Source organism: Phoca vitulina, unplaced genomic scaffold, assembly GCF_004348235.1.
Source record: "Phoca vitulina isolate PV1807 unplaced genomic scaffold, GSC_HSeal_1.0 scaffold78, whole genome shotgun sequence".
NCBI classification, from domain to species: domain Eukaryota; kingdom Metazoa; phylum Chordata; class Mammalia; order Carnivora; family Phocidae; genus Phoca; species Phoca vitulina.
The window spans coordinates 4037729-4054643 of NW_022589781.1; positions in this window are offsets into that span (position 1 = coordinate 4037729).

Genomic DNA, 16915 nt, shown 5'->3' on the forward strand with positions numbered 1-16915 from the left:
AGAAGCCTGCAGAAACAACAGGGCATCTGGAGATCCTGAGGTGCTGAGAACCCCCAGGATTCCTTCAGGCCAGCTCTAGAAGGTTCTGCCGGCCAGAACAGGGAGGTGGGAGTGCTGTTCCTCCAACACGAGCGACCCCAAGGAGGTACACAGCCCCACCTGGCTCTTTCCCAGTCCGGGGCCCTGGGTCTGAGAGACTGAGGAGACGTTGGGGGATGGAAACGGATCGCACGAGTGGGAAGGCAATGATGGAAACAGAAGCTCAGAAAAAAGCAGGGACAGAGCAATCACAGAGTCTCCAAGCCGCGACCGTGTCTTTTTACATTACAAGAAAGCAGAGAGGGAGCTCTGTACTCTGTAGGACAGTTACTCCAAATCAAACTTTTTCTAAACGTTCAGAAAAATGAATTGCAAATGAAAATGGCAACATGAAAATTACATACAATATCAGATTATTACAAGAAAAAAAAGAAGACAGAATAGAGAAGCATACCAAAGAGATATACCCAGGGAACACATCCAAACTGCAATTCTTATTTCAAAACAAATCAAAGACACATTACAACTAATAGAAAACATAAGCATAGCTCATAATGCCTTCAGAAAAATAGGAGACAAGAGGGACCCAAACTTAAAAGAAATCAAGAAAAAGATTTTAGAAAAATGATTGGAGAGAAATTGATAAAAATAAAGTTTGGAAAAATATATCCAACATACGGATAATGGGAGTCCCTGAAGAAGAAAAACAACATAAAACAAAACAAACTAGAACTAAACAAAACATTTTAAGGTTTTTTTTATAAAAATTGAAAATATATATAGAGTGAGCACATCATGTGCTTGACAACAGTAACACAGAAAATCACTACTAACTACATACAAACTGCTGGCATGTCAAATAATTGTTTTTAGATCACTGCTGACATAGCTAGTTAGATAAGAGAAAAAATTAAATTATCACTCTCTTTTAGCGTGATGGTTTAGGTCAGAGGAAAATTAAATGAATTTTTAAAGCACCCAAGGGAAGGAATTGTAATAAAGCCACTCCAAGGTCACATGTTGAATAATTCTGGCAAGAGTGCCCAGAGTTTCTCTATCATACAAACATGGGCACACACATGTATGTGCAGACACGGACACGCAAAATGCATGCGTGCACACACGTAAACACATCACACACAGTAGAAACAGTTGACAGGGTGTTTCAATGATTAACATGAAACTCGTTTCTTTTTCAAAAAGAAATTCCAATGCCAATTTTACCCATCTGTATGTGATTCATGGGTCAATTCGCATTAAAGAATTTCTACCTTGAAGAACCCACTGGCAAAGTTGGAACAACTTAATCTTCAAAAAGGATAATAATTAAAATTTACTGAAGCCCGTCCAATAGGTTTAAATGCATAAATTCATAATAACATTTTTAAAAACTCATTTGAAATAATATTAAGAACCAATTATTTCTCGTGAAAACTGATGAATAAAGTGGAAGAATCAAGCATTTATTTTCTCTTTCCTACATGAGCTCACTACTGCTGGGTGATCAAATAATAGATTAGTAGAATTTTCTCTTTACATTTACTAATAAGTGAAAAAGAGAATATCACCACTTAGCAACCTCGAATGGAATGATGGATCTAGGCATTGCACTTCAACAGCCGCTAAGCACAAAAAAGGACAACCAGACATTTCAGGCCTCCTGATAAAAGAACTCAACGATTTGGCAAAAGGGATCAAATATGAGTCTGACCAAACTTGTGGGTCCAGCTTCCAGTTTGTAGAGGATACAGAGCCTGTTTCTGTGTCAAATTCTATAGGTCAAATGCTCTGGATTCGTCAACAGAGCAAATTGAAGGAGGAAAAATGGTTGAACAGGGAATGTGTCAAATAAAAGAGATATTTTAAAAGACATAAAAATAAACTTTGAAAAAACATGAGGCCATAGTGGCCCTAACAGTCAGGCAATGGTTATTTGGGGAGGAGGAAAGGGAAGCAGCCACGAGAGGGGGCTCAGTGGTGCCTGGTGGGGCTGGGTCTTTATGGGGAAGAGATGCAAGAGCATTCACATGGTGGAGTACTCATTGAGCTGTCCATTTGTGTTTTGTGATTTTCTGGATCTCTGTTTTGTGTTGTAATCAAGTTTTTAAAAATAAAAATGGGCATTCCATTCAACCTGTTGTGTTGTAAATACTTATGTGCACATCTTTTCTCTCTTCAGTGTCTGTAAGCGCCTGGTTGATACTTTGTAATGGACAAATAGAGCCCATAACATAAAATTAATAATAACAATCATCCCTTCTATCTGTTGATTGTTATATGTAGCTGGTAGAGCTGCTCCCCCCCCCCCCCCCGAACCTCACACCCAACCACCCAACCCAGCCTGTGATGTTTCTTTAGGCAAAAGTCGTATAACCACAAATCTTACTTCTTTCATTAGTTTCCAAAGACTCAAGCAGCGCCCCTGCGTCCTATGATTCTTAGAGCTGTTTCTTTTGAGGGCAGCTCGTCTCCCCTACCCTATCCCACCCCTTGCCTGGGGAGTGTCTTCAGTCTAAGAGTTAAAACCACAAGACAGACAGGTGAAATCCCCCTCCTTCAGGCTCACCCCTGCCCCCCAGCTGCTGTCCGCTTTGTCTCTCCCTGGAATTGTTGCTTCCTGAACATTTCGCCCAGATTACGTTGTTATCTGAATGACAATTATTTCAATAGGGGCTATGATTGGGAAAAGCTGATTTTGTGGTGGCTGAGTGACTAATTTCTGTTTTCAGTCATGTGTTTCGATATCATATAAATTCCAGGTGGGGTGCCTGGGTGGCTCAGTCGGTTAAGCATCTGCCTTCGACTCAGGTCATGATCTCAGGGTCCTGGGATCGAGTCCCTCGTTGGGCTCCCTGCTCAGTGGTGAGCCTGTTTCTGCCACTCCCCCTGCTTGTGTGTGCTCTCTCTCTCTCCGTCAAATAAATAAATAAAATCTTAAAATTCCAGGTGATATTACGCTCTTGTTAAGAGAACAGTGCTAAGAAGAAACAATACCCCGACTTTGCCAATAATATTTCTGTAGGGAAGGCAGACGTTAATAAGTTTGACGAAGGGATGGACGCATACATGCAGAATCACCCAGAGTGTTTGCTTGCTCAGTCATTTCAAACAGACCAGTCAATAATCACTTGGATTCACTGGGGAAATAACACTACTAAAAATAATTAAATGCACTTGGAACCAGAAGATAAATTTGCATTATCACTTCCCATACTGCAAATAAGAAGACATTAAAACATTATGAGTCATACTGTCTTAGAGCACAGAATTTATGTATTATAGGGGACAATAAGCTGCTTTTGTGCTAATTGTTTCACTTAGCGTTTGCCAAATCTATCACATTTTTGATACAATAAATTAGTCTTCATTTTTTTCCTTTATATCCTTCCTTGGTCAAAAAAAAGTACAAAATGGAGTGATATTTTTTGAATTTGAACTAAAGCGTGTCACTTTAGTATTTTGAAATATAGTTTCTATAATTTCCAATAAATTCTGTTTTTTTCTCTACATTAGGTTGTCACTAATCCTCAATATAATAGGCCATTCATATCATGAAAGGCCTAAAAACAAATATTGTGGTTAAAGTTAGATGTATCAGATACTCAAAGGAGGATATAAGTAATACAAAAAAAAAAATAAAGTAACTAAAATTGTTAGAATTTAGCTCTCAACAAGGTTTCACAAGACATTGTGGTTCCATTACATTTTTCTTTTTCTGAGAACACAGGCTATTATTTCCAGCTTCTTTTGTAGTTAAGTTTGAGATTGTATCTGGGTTTTGCAAAAGACACGGCCAGAAATCTCCTATCTTTTTTCAAACTCAGCCCTTCAAGCGTCCCATATGATTCTTAAGTTCTTTCTTTAGATTTCTCACTGAAATGTGGAGATTTGTGTCCCTAAAGATGGGGCGACTATCAGATGGAAGAATCCTTTCAGCCCGGCTATAGAGTGACAGGATGACGCAATTTCGCACTCCTCAAACCACCAGCCATGAACTCCAGATCTAGCATGAACAAGACATAAACCTTTTTATGGGAAGCCACAAAGACTTATGGCTAATTTGTTTTCACACCTGAGCCTAATGAATCCTAAGCAGTACAGGAGAAATATGGTGGCAATATGCCTAATTTGGGACTGTGCCCTCTGAAGATTAATTTAACCAACTCTGTTGCTTTTAATTATTACATCATGTCTTTTTCTTTTGAAATCTTATCTTTAAAAAGATTACAGTTGAGGGCTGTTACTTAGCAAAGGCTAACTTAGTGGATTGGATTTGCTAATTTCAGTCCCGTTTTCATGAATCTGCATTTCCAGGAATAGACAGAATATCAAAATGCCCATATTCCATAAGTCCCTTATGACTAACTGAGTTCAGTCAAACTCATTGCTTCTGGATTTCTGTTCTCTACAGACTTAAGCTTTTTAACCTGGGTTGCCATTCTGAATTGCATTTTTGCATAATAAGTACACCCAAACTTAGTTGTATAAAGGAGAAAAAAGGCATTTGATCATAGGTTCTGTGGATTCAAAATTTAGAAAGGGCAGAGAGGAAGCACCTTGTTTCTGCCCAAGATTCATTCCTCTGCTCTGAAGTTTCAGAGCCTGGAGGTGACTTAGTATTCAAGACTGAAGTCCTATAAGGTCATGTTTGTTCTTACATCTGGCATCAGGACTGTAAGAGCCCAAAGACTGGGACTCCAAACACAGATCCTATGACACATAGCCGCTCTGTGTGGATTGGCCTTCTTACGGTATGATGACCTTGGGTTAGACAGACTTCTTACACAGCAGCTCAGAGTCTCAAGCAAACAAGGGGGAAGACGTATTGAGACTTTCTTTTGTAATTGAAGTATAGCCAACTTACAATATATTTGTTTCAGGTATACAACCTAGGGACTCAACAATTATATAAATAGGAAATGCTCACCATGATAACTGTAGTTACCGTCTGTCAGCATACAAAGTTCTCACAATATTATTGACTATATTCCCCATGCTCTACTTTTCATCCCCATGATTTATTCATTTTATAACTGAAAGAGTTGTACCTTTTAATCCTATTACCTATTTCACCCAGGCCCCCAGGCCCTTCCCCTCTGGCAACCACCAGTCTATCCCTCTATATCTATGAGTCTGTTTCTGTTTTTTGTGTGTGTCTGTTTATGCATATAAGTGAAATCAAATGGTATTTGTCTTTTTCACGGTGTATCAGGTTTCGTGACCCAGCCATGCACTGTCACCCCTGCACGTTCTGTTGGTTACAAGCAAATCACAGCCCACTCAGCATCAAGCAGGCAGTTTGGACCCCTATCTCTGAAAGGAAGGATATCAAGAAACCTGTGACTATTTATTTCAAAACTGTCATAGTTGGGAGCCCCATGAGCTTCTTGAACCAGATGAATCACCTGAAATGTATGCAAAATGGTTTACGTACATGCATTTTCATTTTTGAGTGGGTCTAAAATATTCATCTTAGAAGTTGACAGCAGAGTAACAACATCTCGAACATTATTTTTGTGGCTGCCTATGCAGTTATAACAACAATAAATTGAGAAATGTTGCTCACACCCACTTAGCACATAAAACATCTAAAGTAGTTCCCTGAAAAGACCTGCAATAGTATAGAGGTATGAATGGCTACAAATTAAAATACACATAAATGTAATGCTAAGGGAAAATTCCTCGGAGAATGTATTCATCAGAAACCTAGCCAAAGGTGTTAGTATGTAAGCTGTATATAAAATGCCTGGATTAATTTAGTTTTTTACTTTGTATCTGATGCTTCAGTGATGTTAACACAGCTCAAAGAATTTTTCTTCAGAAGTCAGCAGCCCATTCTTGACAAAAAAAATGTTTTCACTAGACAAAAATACTGATGCCTTTTACGTTTCAACAGATGTCTAACAGTTTTAAAGATATAGTAGTAGCTCTCTTTTCATGTGAAAGCTGCAAACATAGTGATAGATATCATATGTATTTTTAACCATAGCTGATTTGCTTTTTGAAAAATACTTTCTGACTAAGACACAGAGCGTCATTGATAATAGGTCCCTGAAGACTTCCCTGGAGTTACCTTCTTCATAATCCAGCGGTGATTCTGATTTCCTCCTGCTAGGGATAGGAAGTGTGGTTGTTCAGAGAGAAACGGGACGTTGCAAGTTTAACAAAATGGACTGAGTTTGCAAAGCCATCTACCTGCTGCTCACCTCTCTTTTCAAGCAAACCAACTGACCTAATTTAAGAAGTGCAGGGAGGTGCCTACATTTGGGCTTGATGATCAGAATTAGAAAATAAATGCCCAATAAAGCAGTGACAGAGGTCATTTCGTGTGCTCACATCACATTTATAGCCTGAAATATATAGAGAGACTCACCTCTTGCTTGTAGGGTTGGGACAGGCCTCTTGAAGAACACCAGTACTGAGCTCCCAGAGGCGGTAGGATTGCACAGGTCAACATGGGATGGGGGAAGGATGCACCAGGCAGAGGAACATGGCTGAAGGCAAGAAAGGGCAAGACGTCCTGGTCCTGGGAATATACACGTAACTGCAAGGAGGAGGTTATAGACACAACTGATAGGTTGGGATCATATTGTTTAAGTCCTTGAATGTGGGACCACTGCCTACCTCAGCTTTGCAACTACACGACGGCCATTGTGCACGGAGAATACCAGCCCAGAAAGAGGGTTTGTGCCGAATGAAGAGCAGGAGCCACGTGAAGCCCAGTTAGGACGCTGCAGGCTGGAGAGCTGGTGCCTTTCAGGGCATTGTGGTCAGAGGCTCTCTCCAGAAGCCCAAACACTAACGTAGATTTGAATTAGTTGAGAAAATAGGTACAAATAGTGATTTTCCTTTCCACTTAACAAAGGGAAAACACATCTAGATCTTCGGTTATATCTTCAGAAATGTGGTACCCTTATTATGTATGTATGTATGCATTGCATTTCTGTGTAGCTACTCAGATTGCCAAAGGGAAGGTTTAGAACTCATCTTTCCAAATAATCAGCTCTTCAGCAGCTTGCAGAGATGGGCTGCTAGAGTGCAGTGAATTCTGACAAAATCAGAAGGGGAAAAGGCAATAAAATATTAATAGAGAATAAAATAATAAAATAGGAAACAGAAAAGAATACCAATTAAGAGTGAACAAGCCTTAAAACCTCATGTGTTAGAAATGGATTCCTATGGAAATATAGGGTTCAGTGGGAAAAATGCTCAAGTAAACTTTGAGGAGGCAAGTAGGATTTGAGGTCATAGTTGCACTGAGAAATGTGGCTTTGGGGCTAGAATTGAAGCTAATCTGAACCCCATTGGGCACACTGCTGCTGGCGAGCAGTGTGAAGACCTTGGCTGCCAATTCATTGTCACATTTATAAATACGATGCTCATTTCCACGAGGTGGAGTTTTCCCAGGAGATCAAATCAAACAGCATAACTTAAGTGTGGCCTACCTACCATGGCATTTTAAGGCTAAAATGATGGAAAGAAGAAAATGTTGATGGAAATCTAATGAGCTGGATATAATCACAAAAAGAGTCATTATGCAGAAATTAAATTGATCTGCTGAGTGCCAATTCTAGGGAGCAAGCCTGCATTCGAATTAGAAATGAAAGTGAAAATAGACGTTGCATCTTCTCAAAAGACCCATCAGGCTATAAGGGACCTGAACTGATAAAATGATTCTAGCCTGGGAAACTACCCATAAATAACAATAATGTGGATTTCTAGCAGTATGTGAAATATAGGGCTGAACATTTCAACTTGCTTGAATTCATTTAGTCCACAACAACCCTATCTATCATTAATTACCCTCAATTTATAGAAAATCTGAGGCACATATTGAGAAATGTGCCTGAGGTCTCATAGCTCATAAGTATTTGTGTAAAATTGGAATCCAGATAGCATAACTCCTAACTACTATTGCTACAATTCATTGCTACAAAAGTCACAAATTTGGGATAATGACCCCTCAGTGGTTCATCTTGGGAGTGCATTCAAGTGTTTCAATCTAACATTTTTTAAAAATTATCCAAAAATGCCTATCTTGAAAAGTCCTAAAGCAGTATGGAAAAAGAGATGCTAACTTTCGAGAGAGAGTCGGGAGCTATGGTATGGCTGCTTGCATTGAGTTATGCCTGGAATGGAGTCTGACACCATATTTGAACACTTACCTGCTCCATCTACTGCATCAGACCCTCATCCTAAGAGCTGTAATCATCCCAATCTGATGCTCGGAGAGATCAGCCTACTTGCTCAAGGTCACGCCACCAATTAATGACAGAACCTGTCAGCCTGCTTGCAAAGATCACGTTCCTTCCTACTGCATGTTCTGTCACTCTTGTTAACCCATTCTAGGAGAATATTATTAGTAAATGGTGACCTGTGAAATATACAAATCTCAGTACACTTGAAGAAAATTTGTAACTCTAAGAAGGTAAACATTTATATCATTTTAGTTAATTGTATTAAACTTTGCCTCAGATTTTGCTTGTGTTAAACCAGCATTGGGCAGTGGACAAGATAATATTCTGATGCTAGGTAACATATTGTCTATTGTGTTAACTGTTAGCTATTATGTTATACTTTTTAATTCTTAATTCTTAATTTTTAATTCTTAGACAGCAATATGCTAGATTCCATAATTATCAAACACTTCGTCAAACCAAGGATTCTATTATAGATATATGGGACTACTTTTTATGCATGTTTTCACTCAGAGTTATTGAAGTGAAGAAAATTTGGAGGATTTTTTTTCTGAATGTGTAAAAATACTGACGTTTCACTTACTTAAGTAAATAAGTACAGGGATTTATATTAGGCCATCAAAGATAAAGTTATAGAATAATCTACAAAATTTTAAATAACAAGTTTACAAAACTGCTTCTAGGTTTTTATGCAGCTACATCTTTATTCTTCGTAGAAAGAGCCTCATGTACAAGGGGTGCCTGGGTTTTGGCTCATGTAATGATCTTAGGGTCATGATCTCAGGGTCCTGAGTTCAAGCCCTATGTCTAGCCCCCACATAGCGCTCTCTGAATCCAATCCAGAGTCTGTCTCCTGGTTTGGGAGGATTAGAGAACGGTCTTTGCCTAAACCACAGACCCTTTTGCACCTTTTTAAAACTTCACATTTAACAAGGTCAGAGAGTTTTCTAAGAAAACTAATCAGTCACTTGGAACAGAGTGAGATTATTAAGGACCCAGTCATACCAAATTAAGGGAGGCAGTCAGCAACAAATGGTGTCTTTGTGTGTTGATGAGAAAGGCTGACGAATTTGCTGTGCCATTTTGAATTCTCTTTGTCTGCCTCCCCAGGCATCTGTGGGGAGACTGAGCCTCCTCCCGCAATGCCCAGCTCCACAGGTACCTGGGGTTTCTATTCTGCAGTTCATCAACACACGTAACATGCACATGGTCTGCAGAGGAAAAACTAGTGTTTCCACGGATATAATTTGTAATCAAATCTCCCCTGTCCACCAAAACAGAATCAGTGAAAAAAAATCCACGACTTGAGGGTATATTAATCCCCTCGACCTGCAAGTTAGACACTTAACATCTCTGAGCAGAGATGAGGAGAAAATACAAAAAGGTGAAACAGTGGTCAGCAGGAAACAAATGGACAACACCAAAGAATTAGGAAAATGAAGACAGATATGGAATGATCCCAGAGGAGACGGGCTGCACAAACGGCAGGGGGTGTGGGGAGCAAAAATGTAGGAAAATATGTACATGAGAGAAAAGTGAACAAAAGGAAATCAAATGTAATAAAGATTGAAATTACTATAGAAGAAATGACCGACATAAATGAGGCAATGAAAAAGCACTATATGAATAGTAGAGTCCTTAAGATAACTAAAACAATGAAAGAAAAATAAAACAATTAACACAGAGATCTAAGTCAAGAAATATGCTTCTGAATTAAAAGAACACTGGAATGTGCATTTTGCAGGAGCACAACATACCTCAGGAATCAGGAAAAAAGGATACGGGGTGCCAGGTTGACTCCATCGGGAGAGCGTGTGACTCTTGATCTCAGGGTCCTGAGTTTGAGCCCCATGTTGAGTGTAGAGATTTCTTAAAACAACAACAACAACAACAACAACAACAACAACAACAGAAGGACATAAGCTAGTGAAGTTACTAAACTTCAAAAGATAAAGAATTCTTTCTGCACCTGTAAAAACACCAGGTTATTTACACAGGGTCTCAGACTTAAACGAAGCAACATTCAATACCTATCAAATGCTCAAGGAAAGAAACTGAGGCCAACAATTTTATACACACCAAACTCTGTTTTCACATATAAAGTCAGTGGTGTTTTGTTATATACAAGAACCCAGAGAATGTTATTGTCACATGTCCTTCTTGAATAACCTGCTGGAAGGGATTCACTGAACTAGAGGACGACTAGCAGAACTCCCATCCAAGGACTGCGCGAGTGAGCAGTGAGCATGTCTGATGGTAGAATCAAGACCAAAACCAATGTGAGACTTATGTTATGGACATAAACTCTTACTATCAAAAAAATACTGCCACCTATGCTAAAAAGTCAAAAGGGAAAGTTGGAAGACTGTGTGGCAAAGCTGATTTTCTCATCTCTAGTGGCTAAGAATACAAAGATTTCATTGATAACCTGATGAGTCATAGAGCAATAAACATAAAGAGATACTCTCTAAAAAATACAAGTATGGAGAGGATAAAGAATTTAAATTATAGTAATGCACTGCACAGGGTCTCCCCAGGCTGAAATCATCGTATTGGTTGGGGTGATAATTTTGTCTGAGGCTCAAGGTCCTCCTTCGAGGGGCTGGCAGAATTCGCTCCCTTGAGGGGCATGAGGGAGGGCTCCATTTTCTCTCTGGTTGGCAGCTCCCAGTTTCCACCCAGAGTCACTTCGGTGTAAGGCTTCCAGAGAGCTCACCACAGGGCAACTGGAGAGTGTCTGCTGGTGTTTCTTGTCCCTTCTAAGTGGTCACCTACCAGGCCACCTAGGATATTGTCCCTTTGAATTAACTCAAATTCAGACTGATCAGAAATCTTAATTACATCTGCAAATCTTTGACATATAATGTAAAACTATCCTAGGAATGATATTCTATCATATTTACATATTCTGCCCACACTCGAGAGAAAGGGAATATACGAGCACCTGAGCCATTGGGGGTCATTTTAGAATTCTGCTTATCACAGACACATTTTAATTGAAAAAAAATCAAATTGATTTTGTATATTCTATGCATACATGTACACAAAACATTTTCACTATGATCCAATAACTTTGAAGGAATTTTTTTTTACTATATACCCTTCTACACATGAACATGGATCCTATTAAAGTTTTGTAAATGGGGTTATATAAACTGCTTATTAGGCAGATTTGAAATAGCTTCAGAGCTCCCAGAGAGAGATAGCCTATAATTCAAAGTATATTTTAAACAAATTATGTACTTCAGGTTTTGAACTTGTTTAATACTATTGATAATCATGAAAAAGTTTGTCTCAAGTTACTTCAGATTTCCTGCCCACTCACATTCCTATCCCAAGCCCCAATTTATTGGAATGACAAACCACAGGAGACACAGCTTTAACACACACCACACGATCCACATATAAATTAAAGCTGTTTCATGAGGTGGGAGTTAGAACCACATTAAATTGATTTTATATATTAAAGTTGGAATACACCTCTAGAATAATGGTTGCGTACAGTTATTAATAAGTAACCATTAGCTTTGCTGCTCATGTGCACGTTTTCCTGAGTGATTGGTGATTTGATTCATCTTGTACATCGGTCTTTTCCTTCCCCCAATTATCTTCTCAGTTACAGATACATTATACACTCTTCAATTCTTTCTACTTAATAGTTCTCAACTGAATTATAACTAAAGGAGAAATTGTTTCTTTATTACAAATATTGTCCCTTGGCAATACACTTAGATAAAGCTAAAGGATTTCATCAGAGAGCATATTTAACCAAACGGCAATTTTTCCATTTATCCACCTTGTTCAATATCTAATTATTATTTGTTGAATTGCTTATTGCTTTTTTTCATAATGATTAGTCTCAAAGAATTTAATGCTGACAGGGATTTCTACATCATTTGATATGAGCTTCTCCCCAGGGTAAAGTTACCTGCAAAGCATTCCGGACCAAACACCGTTCTATTTCATTTAATTCCATCAGTGATGGATAAAACAGAGTACTCAATGCAGCCATTTCTTTTTTTTTCTCAATTATATATTAATTTATTTTTCAATGTTTCATCAGACTGGGTGGCCATACTTAATTAGCCCAGAAGCAGAAGGCTCACTTAGGCAAGAACAACTTTTGAGAATTTACACAGAATTCTGATAACTAACTCATTTCAGCATATTTTAAAAATAATATTCCCCTCCACTTCTTTTTTTTAATTTTATTTTATTATGTTATGTTAATCACCATACATTACATCATTAGTTTTTGATGTAGTGTTCCATGATTCATTGTTTGCATATAACACCCAGTGCTCCATTCAATACGTGCCCTCTTTAATACCCATCACCAGGCTAACCCATCCCTCCACCCCCTCCCCTCTAGAACCCTCAGTTTGTTTCTCAGAGTCCATAGTCTCTCATGGTTCATCTCCCCCTCCGATTTCCCCCCTTCATTCTTCCCCTCCTGCTATCTTCTTCTTCTTCTTCTTTTTTTTTTTAACATATAATGTATTATTTGTTTCAGAGGAAACAAATTTGATTCATCAGTCTTACACAATTCACAGTGTTCACCATAGCACATACCTTCCCCAATGTCTATCACCCAGTCACCCCATCCCTCCCACCCCCCTACCACTCCAGCAACCCTCAGTTTGTTTCCTGAGATTAAGAATTCCTCATATTAGTGAGATCATATGATACATGTCTTTCCCTGATTGACTTATTTCACTCAGCATAATACCCTCTAGTTCCATCCATGTCATTGCAAATGGCAAGATTTCATTCCTTTTGATGGCTGCATAATATTCATATACACACACACACACACACACACACACACACACATACACACATATACACATATATATCTCACATCTTCTTTATCCATTCATCTCTTGATGGACATCTTGGCTTTTTCCATAGTTTGGCTATTGTGGACATTGCTGCTATAAATATCGGGGTGCACGTACCCTTTCGGATCACTACATTTGTATCCTTGGGGTAAATACCCAGTAGTGCAATTGCTGGGTCATAGGGTAGCTCTATTTTCAACTTTCTGAGGAACCTCCATACTGTTTTCCAGAGAGGTTGCACCAACTTGTATTCCCACCAACAGTGTAGGAGGGTTCCCCTTTCTCCGCATCTCTGCCAACATCTGTCGTTTCCTGACTTGTTGATTTTAGCCATTCTGATTGGTGTGAGGTGGTATCTCATTGAGGTTTTGATTTGGATTTCCCTGATGCTGAGCGATGTTGAGCACTTTTTCATGTGTCTGTATTCCTGGGCTGCAAGGTTGGTTCAACATCTGTAAATCAATCAATGTGATACACTACATTAATTAAAGAAAGAACAAGAACCATATGATCCTCTCAATAGATGCAGAAAAAGCATTTGACAAAGTACAGCATCCTTTCTTGATTAAAACTCTTCACAGTGTAGGGATAGAGGGTACATACCTCAATATCATAAAAGCCATCTATGAAAAACCCACAGCAAATATCATTCTCAATGGGGAAAAACTGAGAGCTTTCCCCCTAAGGTCAGGAACATGGCAGGGATGTCCACTATCACCACTGCTATTCAACATAGTATTAGAAGTCCTAGCCACAGCAATCAGACAACAAAAAGAAATAAAAGGCATCTGAATCGGCAAAGAAGAAGTCAATGCAGCCATTTCTATCATTGAACTCCTGCAATTATTCAAAACTTACTTCCCATTTTAGTAGAAATCTTACACATTGTGTCTGGTTCAGCCTTCTAGAGGAAGAGAAATGTATTTATGCAGTACATCTAATCCTGCATGTTCCAAACCAGTTTTCACCCCAGAGGCTCATTTTCTCAGGGCTTCTTCCTCTTTGTCCTTTCGAGCACCCAGTTAACCCATTCCACACCCCGTCAGGAGGCCCCAGCTTGCTTGTCCCAGCAAGGATAGAGAAAAGAATGAAGTTTATAGGCTGCCAAATTCGTAGCGTCAAAGCATAAAAGCCATCAGAACAACGAGCGCTATTTCTAATGTAATTTTTTTTAAAGATTTTTTATTTATTTGACAGAGAGATAGAGAGAGAGCACAAGTAGGCAGAGAGGCAGGCAGAGGGAGAGGGAGAAGCAGACTCTCCACTGAGCAGGGAGCCCGACATGGGGCTCGATCCCAGGACCTTGGGATCATGACCTGAGCCAAAGGCAGCCGCGTAACCGACTGAGCCACCCAGGCACCCCGAGTGCTATTTCTAAGCAAGGGTCACTTTCATGTGGTGATTCCAATCAGTCAGGTATGGATTCGTGTGCACTTGATTTATTGACGCCGTTCTTAAACGAGAAACATCCCTGAGGTACTTAAGAAATGACCCACACCAAGGGTCCTGCACGGTTCCTTTTATAGACATGTCGAAACTTTCCCCTTTGATCCCTCCCTTTCTCCCATGTGTGGGGGCTCGTGGTCACCTGTGAGCCCTTTTCCTGAGATGCTGTGAGTTCGGTGAGTTCATTGGATCATGCATCTGACGGTAATAGACAGCCTTGTTCTCTGTATTTTGACAGCTTTCTCAATACTTTTGGACTGAGACAAATATTACTTAATGCACATCATAATATTTTAAAATAGAAACAACTAATTAAACACATTGCATTAAGATACATCAGCATTTTCTCTACAGTATCTTTCACCAATTTATACATTTAAAAGGTAACCAAATGATTTGCCTCTTTTATTACAATAAATTATATTTAAACCAGTATTGACCACTTAGATCCCTCACTGTTGGTTTTGGATTCAAATACTGGTTACACCACCATCAGCAGGATGGCCATGGAGAAATTAATTCTATAAAATGTTGATTCAGAATATGTATCAGGGGCACCTGGGTGGCTCAGTTAGTTGAGTGTCCCACTCTTGATTTCAGCTCGGGTTGTGATCTCAAGGTCGTGGGATCGAGCCCCATGTCAGGTTCCACACTCAGCAGAGTCTGCTTCTCTCCTTCAATCTCTCCCTCTGCCCCTCCCCCCTTAGATAAATAAATAATCTTAAAATAAAAAGAATATGCATCACTTGGGTTAATAGGAAGACTAAAGGTAGCATGTGTAAAATCACCTAAAATAGTACTTTGATTGAGGTGCTTTGCATGTTCTTGTTTGTCAGCCAAAGTTGATCCTCTTCCTCCTCTTCTTCTTCTTTCTACTTGTTAAACCAAATTTTTCAGTATCCAATTTTAAATTTATTTTCATTTTCTTAAATATGAATGTAGCTCTTTGATTTTTGTCTGTTCAAATTCATTTCATGGTTCCCCATCTATTTTAGGCCAATGATGTTATTTTGAGTTCTAATTATATTTAACAAAATGTATCTATTTCAGTTTTGAGTTACTCACAGATTTGCCCTGCATGCCTTTTCATTTTCACTCCTCGTGGTCATAAAAGTGTTGACTATCCCAGTGCTACTCCTGTCATTTTCAGTTCCAGCCTGTCCTGGTGGAGCTACGAGGACACAAACTGTCCATCCATATGGTCCCCAGCACCATGTTATTAGCAGCTTTTACTATTAGTCCTTATTCTGCATCATACTTGCCGATTTAATTGACTGTTTCCTCCAAGTGAGAGGGCATGTCCCGTAAGGTCAAGGAGCACACTTTGTTCACAATCCTGCCCCCTTTGTCTAGATAGCCCGAATTATCAGCGTAATTCCTATTCCTATTGTCCTCATTCCAAGCTGATGGTGATCCACTGACAGCTCTTTTTTCAATCAGAAAGTAGTTTCACATCAAAATTACTGAAAGCTTGTACACCCTACTGTCTGCTTTGCTCTATGATCAACAAACAAAAGTGCAAGAAGATATTATTTTCCTTTTTTTTTTTTGGTCATTACTCAATAATTCCACAGCTAATAGCACTGATGATCCTGGCTCCTTGCTTGTCTGGGGTCTTTAACGCACCTTGGTTACAATCTGTGTTTGTTGAACCATCTAGTGCTGCATTCAAAATAAAGACAGAATTCACAGTTTAGAAATGATCTAATATAAGAAGAAGAAGTAAAATTTAGAAAGTATTTTATTGTGGTTTCAGAATAGGTTGAAGAGAAGAGATGAGACAGAACTGAGTAAGAAGGGGAAGGAATGTAAACTCATTCACATGGCCTGTTTGGGCAACTTCGTTAGGAAGAAAAATTAATAATGATCAGTACCGAAACAAATTTGAAAGAGTCGAGGAAAATCTTAAGAAGTTCTGTTAGCAGGAGATAATGAAGATGTAAAAATGAAGAGACTGAAAGTCAGGGACACAGAATGGAGAAAAGAGAGCCAATCTCCAAAGAGTCCGTCTTAGATAAAAATGAAACAAGAGCTATATTCAAAGATGCAAGAAAATAAAATGTACCAACTGGAAGACAATGTATTTCAAATCAAGGAGTTTACTCCAAAATTAATTCCACATGGATTTACAAACAAATGTTAGAACATCTTAAAATCAAAAAGAAAATAAGCATAATAGTTTTCAGCATTCTATAAAAGCAACATAAGAATTCTTAAAAATGGTAGATAAAACCAGATATGATATTATGGAAGTTGGTCAGCTGAAGACTGGAATCATACAAATGCTTCTTCACTTACACATAAGGTATCTGTGCTGAAATGATGCAGATGTTTGGCTCAGTCGGGATTTGACCAAAGCACCTGCACATAGTCTCTCCTAGATGTGGCTTG